The 15,168-nt window shown below is 38.2% G+C and overlaps 1 long non-coding RNA gene across 2 annotated transcripts; it reads left to right on the top strand.

Annotated features, from left to right (window-relative positions):
• The first annotated feature begins 3,378 nt into the window (after window positions 1-3,378).
• Window positions 3,379-5,354, top strand: LOC146390184 (uncharacterized). 2 transcript variants are annotated; one of them, XR_014799803.1, is made up of 5 exons: window positions 3,379-3,487; window positions 3,593-3,705; window positions 4,705-4,799; window positions 4,908-4,973; window positions 5,134-5,354. It is a non-coding gene; the product is annotated as an uncharacterized LOC146390184 (long non-coding RNA). The 2 variants fall into 2 exon arrangements; XR_014799802.1 differs by having other exon boundaries at window positions 3,389-3,487; window positions 3,648-3,705.
• Window positions 5,355-15,168: the final 9,814 nt, after the last annotated feature.

Raw genomic sequence — 15,168 nt, 5'->3', positions numbered from 1 at the left:
CAATCTTATTAATTGGAGGCTTTGTAATTAATTAATTGTGATGAATTGTATTTAATGGCACAAGAAAAAATTTTCCCCAGAGCACAAATGTTTTATTTAATTTAAATAGCCATGAAATTCAAGCTGGGTGGAGAAAACACTGGGGCAGTGAAGCATGGAATCAAAACATGCTTCAGTGTATTTTCAGTGTGTCTGTAATAAGATGTAAATACAGGAAAGTGTATATAATCACTGGTCTCCACTCTGGAAGTCAGAAGCTACAAGTTGATGATTAAAAGAGGAGACAATATTCTACGACAGGTGTGTTACAAATATGCTGAAGATCTTCTATTCTTTCAGCCAGTAACTGCCAGTTACCTATTTCATCTGTTTCTTAACAGATGAAATGGCACTTAATTGACTTTTTGATGGCATTTTACACACAGTAAAATGCTCAATCTCTCAATGTTGCTTCATCTCTTTCTCCATTTCTCTCTCCTGCTCTTCTGTCTCCTCTGTCACAGACTTCTCCACTTGTGATGATTGATCAACCTGGTGTAACATGTAAGGAATGTCACAATTTGTTGAGATTTCGAGGGGTTCCTCAATAACCAGGTTATTCTGTTTTTTTACGGGACGGTTGGAAACTCTAATAACTAACCTTATGAATAAAATAGAGTTTACTGTCAGTAACATCATAGCACCTGTAAGGACCCCCCATAATCTTTAGTTACAATATTATATTTAGTTAAATGTTCTGATTGTTCAAATATGTATTTTCTTTGTTGTAAAATAATGTGTGCCCCAGTCTCCAAAAATGACATAGTGTGGCAAGGGTAGTTATTCCTCCCAGAGGTGGGTAGTAACGAGCTACATTTACTCCGTTACATTTACTTGAGTAAGTTTTTGAAAAAAATGTACTTTTTAAGTACCTTTTTTGCACGATACTTTTTACTTTTACTTGAGTACATTTATGAAGAAGAAACTGTACTTTTATTCCGCTACATTTGCAAAATTCGACTCGTTACTTTTTAAAAAAAATTAGTTTAACACATTAGATAACATGCCGTCAGTGGAGTTTCCGGTAACTTTTTCACCAATGAGATGTGGCCATGCAGTCACATGACCAGTTTGAAACCGTGGCGGGCAGAGCGGCCCAAGCGTTTCAAAGTAGCAACACACGGAAAGAAGAAATATGATGGCAGAGTCTACGCTAGAGCTGAAGAGGATGAACACCTTTGGCCTCACAAACAAAGAATGTTTCGCTTAAAAGCAGCACAAAAGAACAGCTATGTCTGCAGTGTCGGTGTCTTCAGTGAGAGCCAAAACAACAACTTTTCAGCGTGAAACAACTCAACTCGTGTAATCTATGTTTTATTTAAAAGAAAATCTCTCTTCTTAGATAGTTGGTTTAGGAATGACATTGTTTTAGTCAACCAATTATTTGATTCAAATGGTACGCTTTTCTCCTATGAAGAATTTTGTTTACATTTCAATTTAGCTATAAATCGTCATGATTATACCAAAGTATTTGGCTCAATACCATCAGGGGTTTGTATGCTGTTTAAGAATCAACCTAATATCACTTCATTCCACAGGCCGTTGGCATCTCCCATACAAACTTTTGTTGGCAAGATTTGCTATTCTAAGCAATCTAAAAACAACAATAAATCAATTAGAGCTTTATTTCAGAGTACCATAACCACGCTACCATATGTCATTTTTTTCTGGAACCGGCTGTCAGATGGTATTATGTGGAACGAAGTTTGGAAACTCCCTAATCAGTTTTTAATTACCAACAAAATTAAAGATATTTCTTATAAATTAATACACAGAATTTATCCTTCTAAAGATTATCTTCAAAGCAAATTCAAATTAGACATTGATACAAGCTGTAGCTTTTGTAAAACTTCCAAGGAATCTACTATACATCTTTTTTGGTTTTGTAACCTTGTACAAGATTTTTGGCAGTGTTTATGTGTTTTTATTTCAGAAAATATATTTAAAGGATTTGTACTGTTTTGGAAATATGTTTTGTTTGGTCTGCACAAAAACCAAAAACAATTCAACTTTGATAACAGATATATGATTAACTTGTTACTTTTAATAGCTAAATTTCATATTCACAAGTCCAAATGTTTAGGAAGACATCCCTCTTTTTATGTATTCTCCTTTGAACTTGTACAGTATCTTAACTCAATTAAGAACTCCACTAACCCAAAAGCTATAAAAACTATTGGTGTTTGTGAAAAAATCAAGATCTTTCAATCACTTTATTCTTTGGCTTGATCAGTTACTTTCCCCCTAGCATATTTATATTGTTGTTTCTGAATACTGTTCTTGTATTTGTTTATCTATGCATACAATTCTTTTGTAAGTACAACACCATTATTGTAGTACTGTTTAATTCCATTTTGTATTGTACTGATGTTTAAATAAAAGTTTGAAAAAAAAAACAAAAAAAAACTTGTGTAACCTGAGGAAACGGTAAGTTTTCTCTAAATATCTTTTTAGCTGTGGTTAGCTGGATGTCAGTCTTATGTTACAGACGGTGTGTTGAGCTCCAGCTGCGAGTCATATTTTCGGCGCTACGTTGTAGTGAGATAAGTTTGTGGGTGTTTTGTGCAGCTTCAGCTGTCTTTTTAACTGCTCGCTGGTTAGCTAGCGTGAGCTATAAGCTAACAGCTAGCCTGGTTAATGACACTAGAGTTCCACGCACATGCAAACAGCTCGTCTCTACTGCTTTAACTGTTAAAACAGAAGGCAATACTGCGGCTGACAGGGTTTATTATGTGAAACAGCAGCTTGTTTAGTTTAAACAGTCTGCATTAAGCTGGGAAAACACTGTGCGATTTTTTTCAGTCACGTTATTCCGCTCCTGCTCAAACTGTACAATTAAATCGCAGAGGTTAGAAGTTCATAGGTCACGCAGGGTCTCACACTATACAGCCTGATGCTCTGATGCGACCTGAGTACTCAAACTGTGCGTCCATAACATGAAGCTTATCATACAAAATCTGTCCCTCGCTCTCCCTCTGTCTTTCACTCACACAGACACACACACCATCAACTTTGCTAAATTACTAATGAAAAACATTGACCAGACAGCTTTGATTGAGTAGCAATGTCCATCCAACTCTTTTCATGGTTGTTGTAGTCGTGATAATTTTGTGAGGCCACATTGAAAAGCCTCAGATACGGAAGCGTAAAGCTGCCACCGTATGGAAGAAATATAGTATCATCAGAATTCAAGTATTTTTAGACATTGAATTCACCTGCAAAAAATTCACCTGCAAAAAATTCACCTGCAAAAATTCGCCTGCAAAAAATTCAGCTGCAAAAATTCGCCTGCAAAAATTCAACTGCAAAAGTGGTGAACTTGAATGACCCAAGCCAGAGCAATCAGCACTAGATCGAGTCGAGCGGCTCTCAGCCAATTAAATTACGCTGTTTGATCACATGACACCGTTAGCCAGCAGTGTGTCTCCTAAAAGAGAGCTGTTTAAAGGTGAGTGATTAAGTTTTTCTCCTAAATAGAGATCATTACAGAACGCCTAGTCCTACTTAAAATCCCATTTATTTTTATTTTATTTTATCATCTACTCGAACTAAGGAAAACGTTTGACTAACTCAAAGACAATTTCCACGCCTCCCCTGCCTGTCTGCAGAGGCAGTTTTGAATTTAGGAGCAGCAAGATGGAAGCGGCAAACCCTGGCGATTCTCCGGTAAGTATATTGTTTTTTATCTTCAAGTTTGTCTTTTGAAACGTTAATTTTATTTAAATCCGTTGCTCACGTATAAAGTACACAGACGGGGTCTTTGCTCAACTCGTCTGAGGCGTGTCTCACTAAGCGCTACATGCTAGCATCCTGCTAACCGAGCTACCCTTTACATGCTGTGCTTTAGAAAATAGGATACTCGTTAAAAAAAAATACTCCGCAGATATTGATAGATAGACGAACACTGCAAATACAATGTTGGAAACGAGAACGGCCTTTGGTGAAGGGGTAAAATACACCATGAATAAAGCCATAGAGTGAATGGCTGCCATGGTTGCAGAACGGCCTGATTTAATGACAAGAAAGGGGAAGAGTGAGGTGAAGTGAACCAAAGCCACAAAACACGGTCAGACAAGGCGGCAAAAGGGCAGTGATCTGTCCGTCAGTATGAAGTTGGTGTGTGCTTTGGTGAACAAAAACTCCAGACCGGTAGCAGGAAGATGGGAGACTCGTGTTTCACTGGAATAGTGGTGAATTAAAACATCCTTTGTTGGGGACATTTAGGTGTAAATGCATCCATACAGGCAAGACAGAGGCAGACCAGACAGTGAAGAAAACAAGGCAAACATTAGAAATATTAAAACGGAAATATAGGATTAATATAACATACAATTAGGGAAAATGTAAGGAACACAATGTAAATGATATTGTAAAGTCATTAAAACAGCATACTCTGATTAAAAGAAACATGTAATTGGGTAGGATAATAATAATAATAATAATAATAATATTAACAAACATGTACAAGATGGGTATGTATACTTGTACCCAGAATTTAACAACTATAAAGTTGTAGCATGCCAGACCATCTTGATTGAATGTAACTTCGCTCCACACAAGTTTTATGGTAGACATATTCATATTGGTATCTAATAAATGATTAATCCTTAGATTTTATCGAACGTTAATTTATAAATTGTTTCTGTCTTTATGTGTTTGTTTCAGATTATGCAAGATGAAATTATTCAGTCAGCAAGACACTTGCTGCAGTTGCTGACATCATCCAACTGAACTGCTGCTGTGATGAATCAGAATACAAGGTTTACTTTAGCAAGACTTATGAGTTAATGCTACATTTAACTAAATTGTTATATATTTTGTGTCCAATATTGTCTCCATATGATTTTGTTTGCTGCAACATCTTGCAGAGAACAGAGTCAAGGTACCAGCTTGGTCAACCCTGAAAGACCATCCGTTCATCAAGAAATGACCAGGTGAAAAAGTCATAAACTAAACACTCTGCATGAGCATGGAATTTAGGATGCAACTTTACACTCAGGGCTTGAATTACAACAACAGTCAATCACATAAAAAAAATATACTTTTGGTAGTTCTGTGTGTCTCTGTGTCTCTGTCTCTCTCCTCCAAACCCAGATGGCTGCTGGTACTGAACCGGGTTCTGGTTCTGCTGGAGGTTTCTTCTTGTTAAAGGGGAGTTTTTCCTCTGCACTGTCACTTCATGCTGCTCAGTGTGAGGGATTGTTGAGGTTGAGTCCATATGTCCTGCGAACAACTGCTGGGCAATGACACCATGCAATCTTCTGGGATTCCTTAGATAGAAAACCTGTGAACTGCACTTGTCCTTGGTCTTCACAGCTCACTTTTTTACTGTTTATTGAATCAAAATGCTCCAGTGACATGGATTCTACATTGTAACTGATGTGATGTTCTATAAAGTGGTTTTAATAAAAAAAAAGGCAAAAATTAGTTTGTTTCTTTATTCAATTTTTGAACAGTGATACTCACTCAGTAAATGCAAATTATTTACACAGCAGTGTACTACAGGCATAAATCTAGACCCCTAGATAAAACATTATGGCATTATAGCAGTGACAACTCCTCCACAGTAGCAGGTGGGATTTTTCTTTTTTGAGGACGGCTCCTTTTACCTGTCTTTTATAATTAGTTTTACTCTGATTTCAGTATTTGTGAGTGTAGTTTTTACATTTTTACACATTACATTGTGTTAATCCACTGTCTATACTTCAGGGTATTTTAGTATACAAAGAACATTTTATAGTTTTGTTAGAATGTCTATTCCTGTGGAATTTTAGCACAGATGTGTTGTGTGTGGTTTGTTTTTTGTTTTGTTTTTTAATTCCTGCTGTCCGCCTTGGGAATAAACTTTTCTTGATTATACCTGTTGCATCTCTGTATCATTTGTTTCTGATTTACTTAATCCCTCCTTGTATTTAAAAGAACCACCCCATTCTGGCGCATTAGCTGTAGTCTGTTATGTTGAAGTTGCCCCGTTCTAATGTTTTCTCTGAGGCTGCTGTAAATGCGAATATATTTACTTTTGGTTTTGCTTGAAAAAGCTTTACGTTGTGAAAAACTGAAATCTTGAAATTAGAATTGTTGTGCCCTATTTTGTGGATCTTTTTACATATATTCCTTTTGAAAATACTAAAATTTGTATATTTATTTATTTTTGTTTGTCTGATAACATTTATTTAAAAAATAAATCGGACATTTCAAACAGTTACTCGCTACTTACTCAGTACTTGAGTAGCCTTTTCACCAAGTACTTTTTTACTCTTACTCGAGTAACTTTTTTGATGACTACTTTTCACTTTTACTTGAGTAATAATATTTTAAAGTAATGATACTCTTACTTGAGTACAATTTTTGGATACTCAACCCACCTCTGATTCCTCCATTACACCACAAGAGGGAGTATCCCCTAAAATGAGCAGCTCTAGCGGGATTAAATAAGCCCATCCACTAACCATAAGGCAGTGCGCCTAAAAGAGCTGTGAGAGATTGTACAAATGTGTAACGTTGCTCTATGTCTATACATCCTCCTCCTGCCTCCCCGTTCCCTCATCCACCTGCTGGTCTCCACCCAAGGGTGTAGATTTGGTTTCGGCATTGGTGGGGATGGATGATTCAACCACCGAACCCTGCCCTGTTTCTTTTTTTTCCCCTTTTTGTCTTTGCTTCTTGATAAAAAAAAAAAAAAAAAAAAGGAGAAATATACTTGCTATGCTATTCTACATGCTTTTAAACCATTTAAAATCACAATTCATAGTTTTATATGTGAATTATACAATGTTAAATTAATATTAAACAAATGACTGACTAAGTATTTTAGACTTTCGTTTACATCAGCCATATTCCATATAAATCAGGGCCCGTATCCCTAAAGAATCTTTGTGCAAAAAGTGGCTCCTAGCGGCCAAATTCTAAGAAAATTCTCAGAGTCATGACGTTTTCTTAGAATTTCCCCTAAAAGTGACACGACAATCCCAGTTAATATAAAAGCTATTCCTCAAGATTCCTAGCGCTCAAAAGGGCTCCTAAGGCGAGATCTGCTAAGAGCAGGGAAGAGGACTTTTAGTGGCTTAGGAGTTCCCCTAAGCAGCCGCACAAAATGGCCAACAGAAGAGGCAGGAGAGATGTCCTGCAAACACTGGATGACAGGGAATTATTGAGACGCTACAGATTGGATCGTGCAGGAATCATGTTTGTGGTGGATCTCCTTAGAGATGCAATTACTTCACCAACTCGACGCCACAACGCTATCACACCGGAGACGAAAGTAATCACAACCCTGAGGTATTTGGCAACCGGGAAAATGCAACAATGCAGCAGTGATGACTTGGGTCTGTCCCAATCCTCCGTCAGCAGAGTCATCACCCAAACACTGACAGCTTTGTCACAACCTAATATTGTGACACAATTTGTTTCATTCCCGCTGGATGCCCGCACTTTACACACACATAAAAGGGCATTTATGGACATTGCAGGATTCCCTGGCGTTGTGGGTGTAATTGATGGAACACATGTGAGAATAATTGCGCCATCAGAGGACGAGGCGGTCTTTGTTAACAGGAGGAATTTCCACAGCATCAATGTGCAAATAGTGTTCAATGCGGCCTGTAAGATTTTGGACATTGTGGCTAAATGGCCAGGCTCCACACATGATGCGAGAATGCTCTCTGAGAGTGGCATCAGACAGCTTTTTGAGAGACGCTATGTGCCAGCTAATTGCCACTTGTTAGGGGACAGTGGCTACCCATGCAAACCATGGCTCCTTACACCTTACCTCCAGCCATGCCAAGGGCCCCAACTAAACTATAACAGGTAAGCCAAACAATACAAAAATCATGGAAATGAAATGCAAGCAATATGTTAGAGCATCCAAGTAGTGCAATATTTCCATCAAATAATTAAAGGTCTCTGTATTCTATTGTAGGGCCCACAAGACAACAAGAGCGGTGGTGGAGCGTGGCATAGGCCAGCTTAAGAGGCGCTTTCATGTTCTCCACGGAGAGGTGCGGCTGAGGCCTGAAAAAGTCACCAAAGTCATCATGGCCTGTGCAATATTACACAATATTTGCAAGGTTAGACAGATTGCAGAACCTCTGGAGGATGGCGATGAGGATGAGGATGAAGACAACGATGAGGATGGTGGTGAAGAAGATATTTACATTCCACAGGGGAACCTAGCCCAGAGTGGACTGCCTTACAGGGCAAACTTCACAAATTTACATTTCAGGCAAGCTGTAGCCCCATGTCTTTTGAGAACTTGTGATGGTATTAAGAACTACCACAGTTTTACTGCACATCACCTGCAATTGTTAAATGCAAGACACAGAACACAATCTGTAAATGGTTTATTTTTTAGGTGTTCAATTTTAATAATAATAATAATAATAATGGATTGGATTTATATAGCGCTTTTCAAGGCACCCAAAGCGCTTTACAATGCCACTATTCATTCACTCTCACATTCACACACTGGTGGAGGCAAGCTACAGTTGTAGCCACAGCTGCCCTGGGGCAGACTGACAGAAGCGAGGCTGCCATATCGCGCCATCGGCCCCTCTGGCCAACACCACCACAATTTTAAGGCGGTAGTACTCCTCCTGAAGGGAAAGGACTTTTTGTTGTTCAAACACATCAATTGTGAGTTGCAATCTGCTCTCCTGCAGGGATGCTGACGGAGCAGGTGCTCCGGATGGGAATGGTGTTTGATCCGCCGGGCTATCCTGAGTAGCAGCTGCAGATGGTTCAGGCGGCAATCTCATCGGCAAACTTGATGGGCCCGGTTCTTGTGATGGCGCCATGCTACAGAAATACATTGGCCTAGTTTAATTATTGTTTTGATTAAATTAATTTAATACAATGAGCATGGATAACACATGAAATGGCTTCTGCAATGAATAAACACTGTAGATATGAATAACCCTGTGTCCTACCTTTGCTGCACTTCAAGGGCCTGCATCATTGATGTGTCAATGCCTGTTGGCAGCCCGGTGACACTGACCTCAGAGTGTCCCAGGACTTGAAAGACAGTGTCGGCCACCTGGGACAGCCGCTTTGCAGGTGGTCCACCCCCTAGAAAGAAACAGTCAATGAACACAGTACTTAGGCATGTAAATTAACTTTGCCAGCAGGAGCAAGTTGCCAGATTATGTGGTAGGCTATAATATTTTGCTCACCTGTGAGTGAGGATTCCCGCTTGTGTGCTGCAATCTCATCTTTTGCCTTGGACTGCAGCACATACCACCTTTTCTCACAATCGCCGCCTGTCCGCACCACCAGTGGAAAAGAGGCATTGATTGTTTGGGATATTGTGTCCCAGGCGCGCCTCTTGCCTTCGCTAGTGACAGTTGGGCCAAATTTTCCTCGTAACATACCTTTATGTTCGTTCACCAACTGGGCCAGCAACAAACCTTGCTCCTCAGTCCAGTTCGGCTTGCGAGTCCTTTTTTTCTCCATTTTCTGTGTTTGTAGGATATTTGTTAACAAGCCTTTATAAATAGACCAGCCAGCAATCACAGACATTGATAAAAGCTGAGCCGTGTTACCCTCGTTAAGACCACACTGGACTTGTAACGTTGTGATTTCTACTTCATTAAGGACAGCCCCTTGAGATAGGCCACCTTGTTTTTAATGAGGTCCATATGGGAGTGAAAGTACAAAATATGCCAGCTAGGATATTAATATGAGCAAATAAGACACGAATCATTATTTGAACAGGGTGTAATGAGTTTAACTTTTCACATATTTTAGATTCTAATGTTAGGCTATAACCCCTACAGCTTACTATTCATTTTCCAGATATTTTCTTGAATGTGAAATATTATTTACAATTACAGTCAGCATAAGATTAGAGTGTATAATTATGTTTATTGATTTGAGGGTAAATCCTTTGCTCATTATCACCAAAAGCTCATTTCCATCAAAGTTGTAGGATCAACCAATCACGGCTTTTGAAATGATGACTCATACCTAGCAACGGGGTCAACCACACCTCCTCACTAAGATAGGATTTTCCATCCATTCCTTGCTCAGAGTTCACTGAAAATGTTCTGGAATCACTTCTAAGCTAAAACTCCTGGCAAGGAATTTTTAGGTTAAGTTAGGAGCTCTCTGAGAGGATTCTCAGAATCTTTAGGGATACGGGCCCAGGTATCATACAAAAATAAAAATAGCTTAAAATACAGTCATGACAATAAATTAATATTTTAGGCACTGTTGCCCCGATCAAATCAGTGAGCTGGGATTTTTTATTCTAAACATGAACTACTGTTGCATCAATAGACATGGACTATTGGTGCCCCACACAACAACTTAATGTCCAATATGTTAAGGAGCCAAACACATGCCTTCTCCTCTTGTTAACTGAGATAAACTGGTGGCATATTGGTTTTACATCATATACTGTCCAGTCTGTCCTGGTGGACATGGCAACACGTTATTCATGGTTACATACAATTTTAGACTGATGTGGGCCAAAGCCTAGCACATACTTGCCATCCTTGAGACCTCAGAATTAGGGAGACATTCAAAAGGGCTGTTTGGGGGAGATATACTAAAAACCCTTGAATTTTACAGTGTATCAGATAAAATAAGTTAAATGTCACCGTTATTATTGGCCGGGGCCAGAAACAGCGGGGGTGTCCAAATTCAGAGGCTGCGTCCACCTGAGGACCAGGTGTTGTGACTAAAAGTGATTGTCTGCCAAAAACTGATTGCTTATATTTAAACTGCTATAAATAACTTGTTGGTCTATAATATGTGAAACATATGTCAAATGTATCCCTCGTGAATGATATCAAGTCATCTTGAGCAACAAACAACATTCCTGTAACAAGGTAGAAGCCGCAATCAGTTTTTGGCAGTGACCTTTATGTATCCTTTATTTATGCAGTTAAAAAAAATTCTTGTTGACTTCAAAAATGTCTCTTTTAAGAGTAATCTGGCCAAGAGGACAGCTGAAATTGCAACACATGCAAAAATAGTTCTGTAAACATATTTTAAGTGGACAAAAGGAAGCTGATTGATTATAATGCAGGTACAATAACACAGTTACAAAGATACTTGAGAAACGGGTAATTTTTAAATTTTATATATAACCCCTTTGTAATACCTGTTCACAGAAGTCTATTTAGCATCATATGTAATGATATTACACATAAAAAACACACGGAAACATTGGAAATCACTTTTTGGCACAACACCAGCTCAGATATTTGAAGTTTACACAGCTACATTCTCGCCTGAAAATATGTTTAAAGATTATTTTGCGACCCAGAAAGAGAAATAAGAGTAATATTAAAACTAAGTAGCTGCAGTGGTAGTAGCCATTGTTGGAAACTGGAATTGGCTGGGCCAAGCTGGGATATGGTTTTTCAATTTTGTTGTCTGGGTGGAAAATCAGGATAAATTGGGGAGAATGGTGGCTCTGGGAGATTTTCAGGAGGGAGCCCTGAAATTCGGGATTCTCCCGGAAAAATCGGGAGGGTTTGCATGTATGGCGTAGCATAGCCTGTTATGTTATTTTGACGGACACATTTTATGAATGAACTTGACTTTAAGTGACTTACAGGTTTCTTTGAAAAATACTTTCTTATATCCAGGTTCTTCCTTTTTGCTGCCATCCTCCTCTCCTCCTCGCAGGTCTTTGCAGCGCAGGCTTGCTGCTGCTAAAACTAATCATAGCTGCCTGAAAGGCACAGCCAATCACATTGGCCATATTTGTCACAGTGCTAGGGGAGACCGGGGATAGTTGTAACATTTTTGACATTTCTCTCTGTAAATTGGAGCTCTTTTAAGGTAGTGGATTCAAAATGTAATGCAAAGTATTTACATGTCTCTGCTATTAAATAGTGCAGCTATTTTCTCTGCAGCACAATTACTCATTGCATGGTATGGTCTCAAACACAAAGAGTGAAATGTTACAATTAACCCCATAGTCTGGGTTAGTTGTTACATATCCTGGGGTAAAATGTAACACAATGAAATAAGGGTAGTAACAAAACATTAACATGTAATCTTTGTTTATTCAACACATGAATGCACTTAGAGCCATTTATGTAGCTATGTGTGTGTGAGACAGAATGCAGAAATCTAGCTTTTGAACATATACCAACCCCCCAAAAAAGACAAATTATGGAATTTTCTGCAACTGAATATTTCATTAATTTTGGTTGTTCTTCCTTGAGTTTGGCCTCATTGGCTCAGTGGGCATTATAACCTACAACGCTTGCACCAATTTTGAACATAACAATGAAGCTGAAAAAATGTAGTTGTTCACCAGCATCGCAATTCCATTACTTTTTATCATGGCTTACCTTGGTGTGGTTTGACCAAAGAGCCTACACAGGATAAACAATCTGGCAGTCGCTTCTGAAATGTTTAATCCAGCAAAAAAAAAAAAACAAAACACATCAGTCCCACAAAATAAGAAAGAACTTCCTGTACACAGTTTGTCACTGTTTCACATGTAGCTACTGTTTGGTCACAGCAATAATACCAAAAACAGATATTTCCATAGGGAACAACAAACATTTCAGAAAGTTTAGACCTGATTTTAGACACAGAAAGAAATCACAAAGTGATGTCAGCTACACTCCGTGTGACCTACTAATGGCATCCATTGCTTATGGGATCATAATTATTATTTAACACTGCAGACAATTACAAAAGAAGTATTAAAACTGATCTTTGTCTTCATAAACACAGAAATCAGGGATCTAGGCATCACTGTCACATGAAATAAATGACAAAGACAACACTTCAGACTTTAAACTATTCTTTAATATCAGTTTTTTAGTTTTATTTATTCAGGCTGTTGGTTGAGCACATAACCTTAGAGCAACATCCTGATTCAGTTTCATGTGTGGCTGATGATGCAAACACAGTTTGTTTCTTTAACAAGAGTTGGTAACACATGTGATACTTTAGCTGATACAGTGGATCTGAAAACATTCTCATATTACAGTAAATATACTAACTGCAATTCTTCCATAATAGTTTTAATGTCTAAAGGGAAGGAAGGATGTAGATTTTAAAATTCATCACAGTTTACTCTGTGAACAACCTTCGAAACCTGACAGTGTACACTTCAACCCTCAGCCTCATGCCGTCCCAAAGATCTTACAGAAACACTTTTTTGAGGTTACAGAATTTACAGCTTGCAGCACAATAATGTCAGACATTATTTCACCTGTAGCTGCAGTTTCCATGTTCAATAATATTACTCAATCAAAGATCCATCATTATCAAAGAATGACTTGAAAATACTGATGAAGTGAATAACTATAATAACAAGCTTCAAACCATTGTTTAATTTCTCTGGTATTTATTCAGTGTGTTGACTGAGCACCCAACCCTTTTCTAAGAAACATCCTTATTCAGTATCATGTGAGACTGATGGTGCCAAAAACATGTTTCTTTAATGGGAGTTGGAAGAACATTCTCATATTACAGAACAGAGTAAACATGTGTGTCTCATGCACGCCAAGCATCTTCCGAAGTGATGTGATATGAAAAAAACTGAACTGAACTGAAAATTATAATGAATCATTAGTCTGTACTGTAGTTGTGTTTAACTCCTGCATCTCTGTGGTCAGTATGAAAAGCACATAAACCACTGTTCAGAATATCATTAACTTCCTTTTCGCTTCAAATCTTTAGAGATACTGGTTTCCTAAAATACTTTTGTTCTGGTTTCAATCATGATCACTTTTTCATTACTGTTAATCCAGACTGTCTCTCACAAATTTTTAATTCTATTAAATTTAAAGAACATCATAAATCATCTCAGGACAATTGGTTGCGTAGCAATAGCAATTGTATTCATATAGCATATTTCCTTACATGTAAGCTTAAAGTGCTTAACACAGAAGACAAAATTATAAAAACGTGTAAATTTGTTACATTTAATTTTGTAAGGTGCTGTTTTTAAAATCTGTTTTTAAATCTAAGTGTGGAAGGAGAAATATGGATTGGTTACCCAAATGGAGATGACATATAAGATGACACTGCCACAGACTGCCAGCACTTCAACCTCTGCTCATCCCAACCAACCACACCATTACCTGTGAAGTACCTCTGTAAATACCTTTAATGGTAGTTGCTACATCAAGGGGTTTGTAGGAGTAGACTGCCTTTTATTTGATCCTAGTTTCCTCCCATTTATCTTAGTTAGGGAGGTAAGTTATTGTCATCTGGTTCATTTTGAATCCAGTCTTTAAGTGATGATGTGATGAATCCTGCTTCCGGGCCCAAACTACCCTGTGTTTAATAAGGCTGTTGTGTTTTGATTTAATGCTTTGTATCCGTTTCTATTTAATCTCAACAAGCCCCTAAAAACAGTCAGTGATCACTGTCGGCCTCTCTTAGGTTTTATTACCGCTATTCATTTTAAAGCTCAGTTTTTAAAACCTTACGATGTAACTACAGCTCAGCCCATGCAGCAGTATATTAATGACTAACCTCGTATTGTGGATGGATTATCTCAGTTGTTCTCCTGGCTGAAGTTTGATCCGTTTACCGCATCCTGCCATGCAATATTATTTGTCCCTGACCTTCGGGAACCCTCACGTGAACTTTTATCGAGTGCAAAAAAGTTCGCGTTCATCCTCCAGCTTCACTGTTTATATTATGCTAACCATAGCTGAGTCGCTAGTGATCACGTAGAACATTGTTATATACCAGCTACCCAAACTTCAGTAACCCTACAAATGTCACTGCTGTTTACTTTTCTGTCTTCATTTATGTCGGAAGTGATAGCAGAGCTGTACCTTTTAATTTGTTTCAGAAATCTCTCTATATAATGTTTAGGTGGAAACTAGTGAGCTAACTTCCTGCTAACTTCTAACTCAGTTAAATTTCATAAATTCAATTTTCATGGATGCCTGGATGTTAAACTTAATTGTTACACCTGGTAGAGCAGCCACACTGATCATTTTATTACAGATGAAAGAATTTAGCCAGTTTTTCAACTATGAGTGATGCTGCAGTGATCGTTTGACTTTGGGACCTGCAGTGGAGTTTGGGTCCAGACATGGCTAATGACGTCATACTTAAAAACCGGATAGGTAAGTTATAATATTTCAGGTAGTTTCCTTTGGTCCACCCTGAAGTTGCATCCAGCTCCTTCTCTGTGTTAAT

This window comes from Perissodus microlepis, chromosome 3 (assembly GCF_051167445.1).
Source record: "Perissodus microlepis isolate ML-2025 ecotype Zambia chromosome 3, ASM5116744v1, whole genome shotgun sequence".
NCBI lineage: Eukaryota > Metazoa > Chordata > Actinopteri > Cichliformes > Cichlidae > Perissodus > Perissodus microlepis.
This window is presented reverse-complemented; position numbering and strand designations above follow the sequence as displayed.